The following is a 15685-nucleotide window of genomic DNA, read 5'->3' on the forward strand; positions in this document are numbered from 1 at the left end:
TGAATGAGAGTAAGAAAAGCTTTTCCCATCGTGTTCCCTTTATAAACGCAGTCACAGGCCACAGGCAATGGCTACCAACAGGCGAGTTCAATCAGCAACAGGCTGAAGTAGCACCCCATCAGCCCGTATCACGAGCGTGGCAGGAGAGCATTTCCTTTGAAAGGGCCACCCTCCTCAGAATGGGATCCTATGTCTGGAGGGGGATCTATTAAGTGATAAAAATACTTATTAAGTCAAACTTTTTAGACAAAGATATAGCCTTAGATTTAGATACATACCAGGCCCAAATTCTCCATAAATAAGGCCAGAGGTAGCAAAAGAAAATAGCATCTCTCCTTCTTACCTGCCCCCCCCACAATGAATAACCAGTATCTCATGATAAGTGTTCATAACAAGATGCTAAGGAATACCTACTTAGGAGTCAAAACCTACTGGAAAACAAAACACCAAAGGCCAACCTTTAAAATGAGCCTTCCCCTCCCTGATATCTGGATGGCAGATTACAAAATGGACTCCCAAGGGAGGTCTGATCACTTAGGACAAGTAACATTAGACCCTACTGAACACTAAAGAGTGTGATGGAGGGAAATCTGATAATACGGACCCAGAGAGAAAGATCAGATACTTGTCCACTAGTTAACTTTTCAGATTTCTAGGCAAAAGAAGATTTTCTAATGATACTTAATTCTCTCATTAGAAAAGTAATATACACTCATTGTATACAAATTCAAAATAATTTCTGAAATTAAAAGCATTTGTCGGGACTTCCCTGGTGGCGCAGGGGTTAAGAATCCGCCTGCCAATGCCGGGGACATGGGTTCGAGCCCTGGTCCAGGAAGATCCCACATGCCACAGAGCAACTAAGCCCATGCACGACAACTACTGAGCCTGCACTCTAGAGCCCGCGAGCCACAACGACTGAGCCCTTGTGCCACAACTACTGTAGCCCCCGCGCTCTAGAGCCCGTGCTCTGCAACAACAAGAAGCCACCACAATGAGAAACCCGTGCACTGCAATGAAGAGCAGCCCCCGCTCGCCGCAACTAGAGAAAGCCCGCGCGCAGCAACGAAGACCCAACGCAGCCAAAAATAAATAAATGAATTTATTTTTTAAAAAAGAGCATCTGTCAAAATGAGAAGGCAGGGTCCAGATATACAAAATCACACCTAAAACGAGTAAAATTCCCAATTTAAAACTCATCATAATCTTTTTTTTTTTTTTTTTGCGGTACGCGGGCCTCTCACTGTCGTGGTCTCTCCCGTTGCGGAGCATAGGCTCCGGACACGCAGGCTCAGCGGCCATGGCTCACGGGCCCAGCCGCTCCGCAGCATGTGGGATCTTCCCGGACCGGGGCACGAACCCGTGTCCCCTGCATCAGCAGGCAGACTCTCAACCACTGCGCCACCAGGGAAGCCCTCATCATAATCTTAAATAACAAGTTAAAAATGCTTTAATCATCCATGAAATGAACACCATATTATGCAGCCTAACTGACATTTATCCATATAGCTAATGTCACATACAAAAAAATTCCTAAGGCATTTGAAAGGCACAATACTATCATCAATCCCCACATTTGGGAAAATGACTTAAAAGGACCTGAACTTAAACTCTTAAAGAACTTTATAATATACTGATCATTATTCTTTTAAGAATAATTTTCTGGGAATTCCTGGGCAGTCCAGTAGTTAAGACTTGGCCCTTTCACTGCCGTGGGCCCTGGCTCAGTCCCTGGTTGGGGAACTAAGATCCCACAAGCTGCGTGGTACAGCCCCACCTGCCCAAAAAAAAAAGAATAATTTTCTGCAATTACCCAAATGTATTCACAAAGATCTATGTTCAACTTCACAATTCAGTCAATAAAAGTTAAGCACATCACTTAACACAGTACTGGACTGGGCACTAGAGTGAATGGGGGACAAAAGAAGGTGGGAAATTGAAAAACAGAGATATATAGTCTACTCTGAAGGTCCTTATAATCTATATCCGAACACAGGAGACTTAAAAGTAACTATACAAAATCTAAAGAAAGGGAACTCACATTCACTAAGTGTATCTTACACATCAAGTAGCAAAGCTGCAATACACAGGCAACATCCATGAATCCTGTCTCAAGGGAAGAAAACAAGGCAGGGTGGGAGGGTGTTGAGGTTGAGGAGGGCAGGCGGTGAAGTCAAAAACCCAAAGCAGGGCTTCCCCGGTGGCACAGTGGTTGAGAGTCCGCCTGCCGATGCAGGGGACACGGGTTCGTGCCCCGGTCCGGGAGGATCCCGCGTGCCGCGGAGCGACTGGGCCCGTGAGCCATGGCTGCTGGGCCTGTGCGTCCGGAGCCTGTGCTCCGCAACGGGAGAGGCCACAGCGGTGAGAGGCCCGCGTACCGCAAAAAAAAAAAAAAACCCAAAGCAAAACATAAACGCCAACTGAGTGATACAGAAGGTAAGTACAGTCGTCATTAGTCTTCCACAAATGGTGCTGGGACAACTGGACGTCCACAAGCAAAACAACAAAGTTAGAGCCCTATCTCACACTATTTATACAGACTAACTCAAAATGGGTCAACAACCTCAATGGAAGAGCTAGATCTATAAAACTCTAAGAAGAAAACACGAGAGTAAATCGCCAAGACCTTAGATTTGGCAATAGATCCTTAGACATAACACTAAAAGCATAAGCAGCAAAAGAAAAAATACATTAATTGAACTTCATCAAAATTAAAAACTTTTGTGCAGCAAAGAACATATGTTATCAAGAAAGTGAAAAGACAACGTATAGAATGAATGGGAGAAAACATCTGCAAATCATATATCTGATAAGAGTTTAATATTCAGAATATGTAAGAACTCCTAAAACTCAAAAACAAAAAGACACACAATCCAATTTAAAAATGGGCAAAGGACCAACAACAAGGTCCTACTGTATTGCATAGGGAACTATATTCAATATCTTGTAATAAGCGATAATGGAAAAGAATATGAAAATATATATATGTATAACTGAATCACTTTGCTGTATACCAGAAACTCACACAACATTGTAAATTAACTATACTTCAATCTAAAAAAATAAAAGGGGCAAAGGACTTGCACAGATAGATGGATATTTCTCCAAAGAAGATATACAAATGGCCAATGAGCACAAGAAAAGATGCTCAACATCTTAGTCATTAGGGAAATGCAAATCAAAACCACAGTGAGGGGCTTCCCTGGTGGCGCAGTGGTTGAGAGTCTGCCTGCCGATGCAGGGTACACGGGTTCGTGCCGTGGTCCGGGAAGATCCCACATGCCACGGAGCGGCTGGGCTCGTGAGCCATGGCCGCTAAGCCTGCACATCCGGAGCCTGTGCTCCGCAGCAGGAGAGGCCACGACAGTGAGAGGCCCGCGTACAGCAAAAAAAAAAAAAAAAAAATCTGCCAGAAGACCTAAAGAGACATTTCTCCAGAGAAGACATAAAGATGGCCAATAGGCACATGAAAAGATGCTCAATATCGCTAATTATTAGAGAAATGCAAATCAAAACCACAGTGAGATACTACTTCACATCTACTAGGATGGCTATAATTTTAAAAATCAGAAACAAAGAGAAGATAACAAGTGTTGACAAGGATATGGAGAAGCTGAAACCCTTGTACGATGCTGTTGGGAATGTAAAAATGTACAGCCACTGTGGAAAAAGCCTGGCAGTTCCTCAAAAAGCTAAACATGGAATTACCACATGATCCAGTAATTCTACTCCTAGGTATACACCTAGAATTGAAAAAAAGACTCAAACAGAAATTTGTAAACCCACATACATTACAGCATTAGTCACAACAGTCAGAAAGTGGAAACAACCCAAGTTCCATCAGCAGATAAAGGATAAATAAAATGTACACTATCCATACAACAGAATATTATTCAGCAATTAAAAAGGAATAACATTCTGACACAGGCTACAACATAAATGAACCTTGAAAACATTACGTTAAGTGAAATAAACCAGTCATAAAAGGACATATATTATTCCATTTATATGAAATATCTAGAATAGGCAAATTCATAGAACTAGAATATTAGAAGTTACCAGGGGCTGAGGAAGAGGGACGAACAGGGATTTACTGCTTAATAGTTACAGAGTTTCTGTTTGGGGTGATGGGAAAGAGTTGCAAGCAGATTGTGGTGACTGTTACCCAATGTGAATGTCATTAATGCCACTGAATTATATACTTAAAAATGGTTACAATGGCATATTTTATATTATATATATTTTACTACAATAAAAAGAAAAAAAAACAGTTTCTATAAAGCCTTTAGGAGTCTGGATTGCCCAAGGGTAAGATTTCAAATCAGGGACTCAAATCCAAAATGGACTGTAGGCCCCCAGATCTGACTAACCCTCATGGAAACCTTAGTGGGAAGCTTGCATCTCTACATCCTTCCTGACCAGTGAAGAGGCCTCTCCAGATGCTGCCGGATGCTGGAAGCAGACTTTCCCCCAAGGCAGCCCAGTGACCTTCCATGCAGGAAGAATAACCTGTGCTGGAAAAAAACAGAGATAAGTGGAAAGGAAGGTGAAGAATCCAAGAGGCAAACTCTGCTACTCTGCAGCTGTGTGACCACGGACACATTACTCAAGCGCTCTAACGAAGCTTCTGGCTTCCTCTCGTTATGAAATGAAAACAGCATCTACCTTTAAACGTTGACATAAGAACTGACAAAAGTACTCCTACAGCACCCAGCCTAGTGCCTGGCAGATGGTGGGTGTTCAGTCTATGACGGCTGTTGCTATCGGGACAGGAGGTCTGTTTGCCACCCCAGAGGCAACCAAAGGCTGAGCAGGACATGGCTTGGATCTGGAGAATTCTATGACTTACCAGAACTTAAATAAAACGCAGACTTCAGAGAAGGAGCTGTTTCTATGCAGTTCAAACTCTTAGAAAGACTGGCTTATTGTTCACAGAATGAACCCAGCTACTCCACGTTAGGAAGGGCGCGGCTACACAATTCACTCTCTCTGTACAACAGGCCTCTGTTTACAACAGAGCCCTGCCTTTACCAGCAGGAGAGACGTGCTCTGTGGAGAAGCAGAGCAGGAAATCAGCTTGGAGGTGGACCTGAGGCAGCTCTCCAATGCTGGTGGCCTCAGAATCACTTGGGAAATCTGTTAGACACAGATGCCTCACCCCCACCGCCAGACACTCTGATTGCTAAATATTTCAGGCAGGGCCCTTGAGCACAACTGTGTAAAGAAACAGTTGAAAAGGGAAGGCACGGAGATGTTACAAGACTACCTTCTGAGGTTGGCAAACAGACCAGTCCGCCCCACAAAGTAAGACCTGCGTTTTCCTCCATACCTGTCAAAAACACACTAGCTTTGGCAATGCAGAGAGATCACCTGCAGGTGATATCCAATTCAACCTGCATGTTCTGCACCTCTCACAGGAACAAAAAGAACAACAAAAAAAATGACTTAAATCATATTACCAGAAGTTGGTAAAATTTTTGTCAAACACCCTTAAATTGCTTAGGAAGTTATTACCTTGTTCAACTTTTTGGTCAGCAATCAGGCAATATGTATCAAAAGTCACCCAATATTCTCACTTCTTAAAATTGATCTGAAGGAAACAACACAAAAGCAGCAAACTACATGCAAAAAAAAAAAAAAGCCACCGTTGTAGTATATATAATATCAAAAAAATAAAAGATAACGTGCCTGTCAAGGATCCCAGTTTACCAAAATTTGCCATATCAACTCAAATACGACAAAGCTATTAAAAATTTAAATGATGTGTACTATGTCATTACACGGAAACTATTCAAAAAACACGCAAGACCTAAAATTACTTACTACAAAGCATGGACATATGGACAGCTTTAAAGGGTGACACATTAAGCAAAAATCTTGTGGGGGGGGATGGGTGAAGGGCATCAGAAGGTACAAACTTCCAGTTATAAATAAATTAAGTCCTGGGGTTATAATGCACAGCATGATGACCACAGTTAATAGTACTGTGCTGCATATTTGAAAGGTGCTAAGAGAGTAGATCTTAGAAGTTCTCATCACAAGGAAAAAATTCTACAACTCTGTAGGGTGATGGATCTTGACTTAGCTGCGGTGATGACTTCACAATATACAAAAATATTGAATCATTACGTTGCAAACCTGGGAACTAATATACTGTTGTATGTCAATTCTACCTCAATAAATACAAAAAAAGGGACTTCCCTGGTGGAGCTGTGGTTAAGAATCCACCTGCCAATGCAGGGGACACCGGCTCGAGCCCCGGTCCAGGAGGATCCGACATGCTGCGGAGCAACTAAGCCCATGTACCACAACTACTGAGCCCGCGCTCTAGAGCCCACGAGCCACAACTACTGAAGCCCACATGCCTAGAGCCCGTGCTCCACAACAAGAGAAGCCACCGTGGGTTTCCCTGGTGGCGCAGTGGTTGAGAGTCCACCTGTCGATGCAGGGGAGACAGGTTCGTGCCCCGGTCCGGGAAGATCCCACATGCCGCAGAGCGGCTGGGCCCGTGAGCCATGGCCACTGAGCCTGCACATCCGGAGCCTGTGCTCCGCAACGGAAGAGGCCACAACAGTGAGGTCCGCGTACCGCAAAAAAAAAAAAAAAGAGAGAGAAGCCACCGCAGTGAGAAGCCCATACACCACAACGAAGAGCAGCCCCCGCTCACTGCAACGAAGACCCAATGCAACCAAAAAGTACAAAATAGAAAAAAACTTTAATTTTTAAAATAGCGAGTCACATGAATGTTTAAAAATAAATGAAAAGACAAGACCTTGTGTTAGGACAGCTTGGCATGGGTTTTCCCCCTCTGGCCTCTCAACTTTTTGTATTATTGCCTATCACTGTAATAGGATTCTAAGTAAATTTAACTGATTCTGCTTGGAAAGTTAACTGGACAACCATTCTAGAGAGCTGCAAAGTGGATTCACTGACCTCAGCTATCCTGAACGAAGATAAACACACCCAAATGTGCCATGGTAACAAGATGGCCACGAGGCCAGTTCTAGGCTTTTTTTCAGAAAAAAAATAAACCTTAACAGATATGGTAACTATTTTTTTATTTGAATTTTATTTTATTTTTTTATACAGCAGGTTCTTATTAGTTACCTATTTTATACCTATTAGTGTATAAATGTCAATCCCAATCTCCCAGTTCATCCCACCACCACCCGCCGCCCCCAGATATGGTAACTATTAATCTTAAATTTACATTTTTTAAAAGCAAGTATAAACACACTAAAAGAAAGGAGGAAATCTGGTTTGGCAGCTACTCATGTGGCAAAAGATCAGAGGACTTCGAACCACAACTTCAATATAAGGTAACAAACTCATGTAGCTAGGAGACAATTTACATGAAAACAACATTAGGCGAGAAACAGAAGGCCCAGTTCCCATCCTAGTTCTAGCATGTACTGGGATTTAACTTGCAGGTCTTGGGTTCTCATCTGTAAATTGATAGGATAATGATGGTATCTTCTCTGCCTACCTCACAGGATCTTGAAGGAAACAAAGATTATGAATGTACAAGTGCTTTGAAAATCCAGGGTTTGTTCCCTTGAATCTGGCTATTAGTATTATAAAGACGTTCATATACATGCAGCTACAAACAAGGGTAACCGTGTTTAGGAGGTATACTCCAAACCAGTAATAAGCAGATATGCCTCCCAAGGGGCCCAGGGTCTGGGGCCAGGCCTGTCCCTTTATCCTGATGTTCAAATCTTTCAGGAGAATCTATTTGTCTACTTCTTGGTCATTTATTTTAATTCGTAAAAGCAAATGTAATCACTGACAAAATTAATAGAGAATGTAGGATTCTCAAACTGGGTTTTTAAGAATTACCTGGGGATTGTTAAAACTATGGCTGCCCACAGGCTTCCCTGGTGGCACACTGGTTAAGAGTCCGCCTGCCAATGCTGGGGACACGGGTTCGAGCCCTGGTCCGGGAAGATCCCACACGCCACGCCACGGAGCAACTAAGCTCATGCGCCACAACTAGTGAGCCCGCACGCCTAGAGCCCGCGAGCCACAACTACTGAAGCCCGTGCGCCTAGAGCCCGTGCTCCGCAACAAGAGAAGCCACCACAATGAGAAGCCTGCGCACCGCCACGAAGAGTAGCCCCCGCTCGCCGCAACTAAAGAAAGCCTGCGTGTAGCGATGAAGACCCTACGCAGCCATAAATAAATAAACAAATAAATAAAAACTATGGCTGCCCAGACCCCATGCAGACTGAAATAACCAAAATCTCTGGGTGGCTGGGGATAAATAAGACCAGGCCATTTGTATTTTAAGAAGCTCTCCAAGTGATTCTGGTGACCTGATTACTGCTATTATTATTACGCTGTTATTAATATTAACCGCCACCATGAATACATGACAGGAATTCCATATACCCACTCAGTATACACCAGTCACTGTTCTCAGCATCTTACATATATTATCTCACTTAATCCTCACACAGTCCTATAAGTAGATACTACTATTAACACTGCCCTCCCTCCACCCTCCTTTTATAGAGGTAATCACTGAAATACAAAGAGATGATTTCACTGGCCCATGGCCCAAAGTCACAGGGCTAGTAAGTGGCAAAGCCAGAAAGCACAACAAAGTTTGAAAATCCCTGATACAGTTTCCTAACCTACAACAGTAACTGTATACTCTAGTCAGTATAAATAAATTCTGCTTTATTTCAAACATCGCATTTAAAGGACCCTAACAAAACCAAGTTGTCTCAAGAGAGAGTGGTGAAATCAGGTTAAACCATGAGGGGACAAAGGGTCTAGGGCTGTTTACATACTTCAGCACCAATTTGTAACTGTTTTGTCTGTCTTCTCTATTAGATGGTGAGTGAGCCCCTGAAGTGCAGGGACCAGGTATGTCTTTTCAGCTGTACCCTGGTGGTACAGTTGTACCCTGGTATCTAACTAAAGAAAGGGTTTAATAAATTAATCAATAAATCTAGAGAAGGCCTGATGACTGTCCTGGGAAATGAAAGGCTCTTTCATAGAAAAGAAACAGACGTGATTCATGTTGCTTCCGGGGGTACAACTAAGATCAACAGGTAAAAGGGGAGGGACAGTTTTGGAGACAGTCTAAAATACCTTTCTAGCAACCAAGACCTGTCCAGAGACAGGAAAGTGTGCCTGCAGTTTGTGGCTAAAGACCAAAATATTGTAGATAAAAGGCAGGATGTGGGACTATAGGGCCTCTAAGAGCTCTTCCAAGGCTCAAGTTCTGTCACTCTAAGTTACGATACATTCCTTTATTCCTTCACACATTCTACAGTGACTAGTTACACCAGTGCAGTCGTCCAAGCACAGAGCTAGCACAAAGTGTTCTACAAACTCCCAGAACCCTGAAGGATCTAGAGAAAAGTAAATCACCGGAGTGAGTCTTCCAAGGAGGAAGATAATTGATACAACAGGGACGAGCAAGGAGGCAGGAGAATTCCGGGCAAGAAACAAGAGAAAAGTAAACAAAGGTGTTATGGAAGCAATGCTACCCTTTGAACACATCTGAGCTACGTCTTTAGGGATCCTTGTGGGGAAGTGGATTGTGGCTGCCCTAAGAATCTGGGGAGGAAATGCATTCAGCATGGCAGTAATGGTCTGAGCATAAGGGAGGCGGGAAAGCCCTGGGGTGACGAAGACCCGGCTAGAAACAGTCAGGAAATTCTGGTGCTAAAAAGAAAAGGCTTTCAGAGGTCAGTCAGCCAAACACACACACTCTTTATGGATGCCGACCTGGTTGCACTGGGTAAAGAAAGCTTAGTTTACTTTCTTAAATTACATTTCACAAACCAAAGACTGAATCATCAGTGATTCTGTCTTTAAACATTTGTTAGTTTCTGCTACTGTCTATTCTTTCCACTGTTTGACAACCAGACTTGCAGTTATCAAAACTCTTATCAAAACTCAGCTCTGAGCGTAACATTTATGATCCCTTAAATGATTATAACATTTACCAACAGTACTATGAAATAAAAAGTATTATCTACCAATCTAAAAAACTAAAACTTTATAAGTAGAAGACTTAAGAATAAATGGAGTCTGAAAAAATTAATTTATGTCTCAGGTCCAAAAAACTATCTCACCCAATTTATAAACTGTGAGATTAATCCACCTAAAAAAGAATTAACAAGGGACTGAAGGAAAAAAATCTAAGATCCCAGACCAATGAACAAAATATAACACATCTGAATGATAAACTTAATGGTCTTCTGGCCATTCACTTCTCAACATCCCTGTCAAACTATTTTAGGATCTGAAATCTTGCTCTATAAAAAGCAAGTTCCCATCATCTGAACTACACTTAAGAGATTCTATCGCAGCAGTTACTGAAGCATAAAAAACCAAGCTTCAGATTTTTGCTTCCTGTTAGTATAAAAAAATGCCTACCTCTTTTACGTAAAGTTGAGTCTGTGGCCAAATTCCTGGCACACTAGGAGATCAAGGTTTTCAGTTCTAACACTGATTTAAGGTGCAAAGGCCTTTTCCCTACTTAATACCGCTTAAATTGTGACATGGAGATAAAATATATGACACCTCCACCACCAACAGTCTCTTCAAAGGATTTCTGACTCCGTTTAACCTTAGCTGGGAGAATATAAAACTACGGCTGAAAACTCCTCAACAAAAGTTAAAACTTTAGAAATCTGAAACTGCTACATGTTAGCTGATAAACTATGAATTACAGAAACTGAGATCTGAGTAACAATTGCCAAAAAAGGTGCAATTACACAATCTTACAAAAATGGATAAACAAACAGCTCACCAAAATTTAAATCTTTCTTAGCAAATGGAGAAGATAAATAATGTTCAGTAACTCTGGAATACTGTGGTGTAGTTTTTCTTATCTGTATGGTCTCTGCAGCAATGTTACTACTCTCCACTGCTCCCTTTGCTTTGGATGAGCAAAGGGAGCCCACGGTCCAGGATTCCTCATATCAAGGGCACGGCAAATGTCACAATAATAGTAATAAAAGCAACAATTTCTAAAGCCATCATTTATACCGGACTCTGGCCCCCGAATAGGGTGCAAGGCACATGGCAGCAGGCAACTATTTCTCGCTTCTGATTCTTCTGCATCACTGCCTCCCAAAGGACTAGAGAATCTAAAGCTCTGGACGCCACATCTACAAATCAAAGTACCATGTTTAAAGAGCTCACAGGTTCTACGGATGGTCAGCAGTTAATGAACGAACCCCAAGACAGAGAAACTCACCCAGATGCAACAAAACACGCTTCAAGTCTCCATCTAATTTTTGTTTTTAATTTTTGGAGTAAAAACAAGTATTAAAAATTATGTAATAAGTGAGACTCTGGAGAACCCCAGACTCATCCGAGCGGCTCGGAAAACGGGAAAGTAAGATGCGATTAGCTCCATTGTAGCCAACCAGGCTAACGTGCAAGAGCACACACTCCTCTCCGTCAGAGCGTCCCTGCCAATACCGAAGAACAACAAAGGCAAGTTGAGGAGGCTGCACAAGGCTTAACTCAGCACTTGTCCGCTTTGCCAGCCTCCGAAGAAGCTCGCTGCGGGCCCAGGAACCGCGGGCTCCCTGCGCATTCGGCCCGGCCAGCGCTCGGCTTTGTCTGGCCCGCCTGGACCCGTTTCGTTCCCCCCGGATCTTCCTCCACACCCATCACTCGCCCGTGACTATAGTTGTGGTGGGTTTCTCCCCCTCGCCCCCTCCCCTCGCGAAACCCGCTCTTTTCAAACGCGGCTTCGCCCACCCGGCCTGGGAGACTCGGGTCGGGAAGGGGGCCCGGGGTGGGGTCCGGGAGAGGAGAAGAGAGGGGGACACACAAAGCCGGACTCACCCCACAGCCGCCCTCCTCCCTCTGCAAAGCAGCCTGGGATCAGCGACCTGCGGGCTGGATAAACAGCCCTCCCCTCCCGCTCCCCGCCCGGCTCCCACCTAAGGGCCGCCCCCTCCCCCCAAAGTGCACCCAAGAGCGGATGACAGCGCTGGACCTCACCCCCACCCAGCCTCGGCGCTCACCACCGCGAGGGGGGGCTGGGGCCTGGAAGGGCTGGGGTCTACACATCCTCGCCCTAACCGGGAACTTACAGCCGTATTAGTCGCTCCTGTTGCCCCTGCAGACCAGACGGCCGCCGCCTTCTCCTCCACCCCAATGAGGTTAAGCGCTTGGTGCGGGGATTAAAAAAAAAAAAAAAAAAAAAAAAAAAAAAAATTAGAAGCCCAGAGCGCCTGCGTAGTGCGGTCTCTCTTTTTTCCCCTTACCGCCACGACCCGGCTAGACCATAGAGAGTGTAAACCGAGACCAGAGAGGCGCCTGCTTCTCTATGGTAACGCCCCCGCGCAGGCGCTACCCTGGCTGCGCCGAGCTTCGGGACCTGCGAGTCCTAGGAGCTTTTGCCTCCTTGGAGAACGTCAATTGGCCCTGATGGGGACCCGTAGGGAAAAGTTCTTTAAGGAAAGGGGGGCCAGAATGGAGTTGGGGCCCCCCCGAGGAGTTGCGGCAAAACTCAGGCAAGGCGGGGAGGGTCGGATCTAAGCGGCCATGGCAGTAGGGCACCAGAAAGCAGGGAGCGTAGAGCTCAGGAGGAACCAAGAAAGCCTGGGTAAAAGTCGTCCAGCCGGAACTTCCTCCGGTGGGGGCGGGGGGTGTCTAATACCTGGAGGAACCGGCCTTTCACTTCTGGGTTACGCGCGTCGGGCCCCGGCCGGGCGTCCGGGACGAAAGAAATTGTGCCTTGCGACTTCCCGTACCTCTGCTCACCCTTTCACTCTCGAGGAGGCGCGGGCGCTGGAGCCGGAAGCACACCTTTTTAACGGTTCTTTTCCCTTTTATAAGCCGAGCCAGCTCTGTGGAGGCTTCGGAGACCCTTGAGACTTTCTTCCTCCAGCAGCTGCACAGATGAGGCTGCTTGTGACCACCCGTCGCGTTGCTTTTGGAAGACGTGTGGGAGAGTGTCTCGGAGCTTTTAAGCAAAAGCTGTGCAAGTTACAGGGCTCCCTTGGAGGACTCCGGAGGACCCACAGTCGTTCCGCCTCTGGCCCCTGCGCTCGCGAGTAATTTGACGTTGAAAGCTTTCGTGAGATTACACACTGCTCCGTGGAAACGACTCTTAAAGTGGGAATTGGCTTCCCTCCGTCTCGATTCTTGTATCGGAGCTCCTGCTAGTGGGGGTGTCGTGTGTTGAGGGACCTGTGAGATCCTACAGCTGATAGTCGGGGGCTTAGATGTTGTGGTTGGAGACACCCAGCTAAAACAAAGCCCCGTGTAGACTCCTCTGTGGAGTGCAGGGAAGGCAGCGGACTGTAGTCTGAAGGAGTAGCGATGACAAGGAGGATGTGGCTCCTGGTTGGATCTAGAAAAGGGGACATCTTTGGGGCGAAAGCACAAGCGGCCTTTTGAAAATGAATGGGTGATGATGAAAGAGCATTCCAGAGAAGATTGCGTGGAGCAAGGGCTCAAGAGGAAGTGGGTATCATACTGGGAGTACAATGAAGAGAGCAGTCTAACTGAAATGGGGAAAGAAAGAAAAAAAAAGGACAAGTGAAAAGTAAGGTTCAATAAATAGGATGGGGAATTGTAAATTTTTTTTTTTTTTTTTTTTTTTGCGGTACGCGGTCCTCTTAGTGTTGTGGCCTCTCCCGTTGCGGAGCACAGGCTCCAGACGCGCAGGTTCAGCGGCCATGGCTCACGGCTCACGGACAGCCGCTCCGCGGCATGTGGGATCTTCCCGGATCGGGGCACGAACCCATGTGCCCTGCATCGGCACGCGGACTCTCAACCACTGCGCCACCAGGGAAGCCCGAGCCACAGCTATTGAAGCCCACATGCCTAGAGCCCGTGCTCTGCAACAAGAGAAGCCACCGCATTGAGAAGCCCGCGCACCTCAACGAAGAGTAGGCTCCGCCCACCACAACTAGAGAAAGCCCGTGCACTGCAACGAAGTCCCAACACAGCCAAAAATAAATAAATAAATAAAAAGACAGTGGTAGGAACAGACGTGGAGAGAGGGGGCGATAGGTAATTTGGAGGAGGAGTTTGGTTCAAGGGTGGGGGGCAGAAAAGTGGGGTAAAACTTCAAGCAATAGGTAGGGTCAAAAGAGTAGTTTCTAATTATTTACATCCACAAATATTTTAGTATTTCTAAAAGATAATATTTTTTTTAATAAATATAACCTCAAGGCCATTATCACACTTGAAAAATTAACAGTACAGTCGTCCCTCGGTATCCATGGGGGATTGGTTCCAGAAACTGCAGCAGATACCAAAATTCACATGTGCTCAAGTCCCACAGTCAGCCCTCTGAATCCAAGGTTCCACATTTGTGGATTTAACCAACCTCAGATCGTATACTACTGTATGTATTTACTGAAAAAAATCCACGTGTAAATGGACCCACGCAGTTCAACTGTAATAACTAGTATTATCACTACCCTGTCAATCTTCAAATTTCCCTAATTATCTCATAATTTTTTTGCTACCAGATGGATTGAGGTATAATTAGTATACCATACAGTTCACCCATTTAAAGTAATGCATTCAAAGGGTTGCACAATCATCACCACAGTACAGTTTAGAACATTTTCATCACTCCAAAAAGAAACCCTATGCTCATTAGTAGTCACTACCCAGCCCTAGGCAACCACTGATCAACTTTTTGTGTATAGACTGGCCTATTCTGAACATTTTATGTAAATGGAATCATGCAGTATATGGCTGGCTTCTTAAGCATGTTTTGAAGGTTCATCTATACTGTAGCATGTAACATTACTTCATTCCTTTTTATCGTCAAATAAAATTCTATTTTATATATATATATATATATATATATATGTGCCACATTTTGTTTATCCATTCATTAGCTGATGGACATTAAGTTGTTTCAAACCACTTTTTTGGCTATTATACATAATGGCATTCTGAACATTCTATTGTAAGATTTTGTGTGGACATGACATAAATTGTAGCAATGTTTTCTTAGGTCAGTCTCCCAAGGCAACAGAAATAAAAGCAAAAATAAGCAAATGGGACCTAATCAAATGTAAAAGCCTTTTGCACAGCAAAGGAAACCATAAACAAAACAAGAAGACAACCTATGGAGTGGAGAAAATATTTGCAAACCATGCAGCCGACAAGGGCTTAATTTCCAAAATATACAAACACCTTATACAATTCAATAACAAACAAACAACCCGATCAAAAAATGAGCAGAAGACCTAAATAGACATTTCTCCAAAGAAGACCTACAGATGGCCAAGAGGTACATGATAAGATGCTCAATATCACTAATTATTAGGGAAATGCAAATCAAAACTACAATGAGGTATCACCTCACACTGGTCAGAATGGTCATCATAAAAAGTCTACAAATAATAAATGCTGGAGAGGGTATGGAGAAAAGGGAACCCTCCTACACTGTTAGCGGGAATGTAAATTGGTGCAGCCACTATGGAGAACAGTATGGAGGTTCCTCAGAAAACTAAAAATAGAACTACCATATGACTCAGCAATCCCACTCCTGGGCATATACCTGGAGAAAACTCTAATTCAAAAAGATACTTTCACCCCAATGTTCATTGCAGCACTATTTACAATAGCCAACATGGAAGCAACCTAAATGTCCATCAACAGATGAATAGATAAAGACGATAAAAAAGAATGAAAAAAAAAAGAATGAAATAATTCCATTTGCAGCAACATGGAT

General features: G+C 44.2%; 1 protein-coding gene across 1 annotated transcript in view; it reads right to left on the minus strand.

Annotated features, from left to right (window-relative positions):
- CLASP1 (cytoplasmic linker associated protein 1) overlaps positions 1 to 12129 on the minus strand; it is a 267853-nt gene extending 255724 nt beyond the window's left edge. Inside the window, exon 1 of the mRNA XM_060016946.1 lies at positions 12072 to 12129. The gene's annotated coding sequence lies outside the window, so the exon portion shown is untranslated. The remainder of the gene's footprint in view (positions 1 to 12071) is intronic.
- Between the last annotated feature and the right edge of the window lie 3556 nt (positions 12130 to 15685).

The sequence above is a fragment of the Delphinus delphis genome, chromosome 7 (genome assembly GCF_949987515.2).
Source record: "Delphinus delphis chromosome 7, mDelDel1.2, whole genome shotgun sequence".
Lineage (NCBI taxonomy): Eukaryota > Metazoa > Chordata > Mammalia > Artiodactyla > Delphinidae > Delphinus > Delphinus delphis.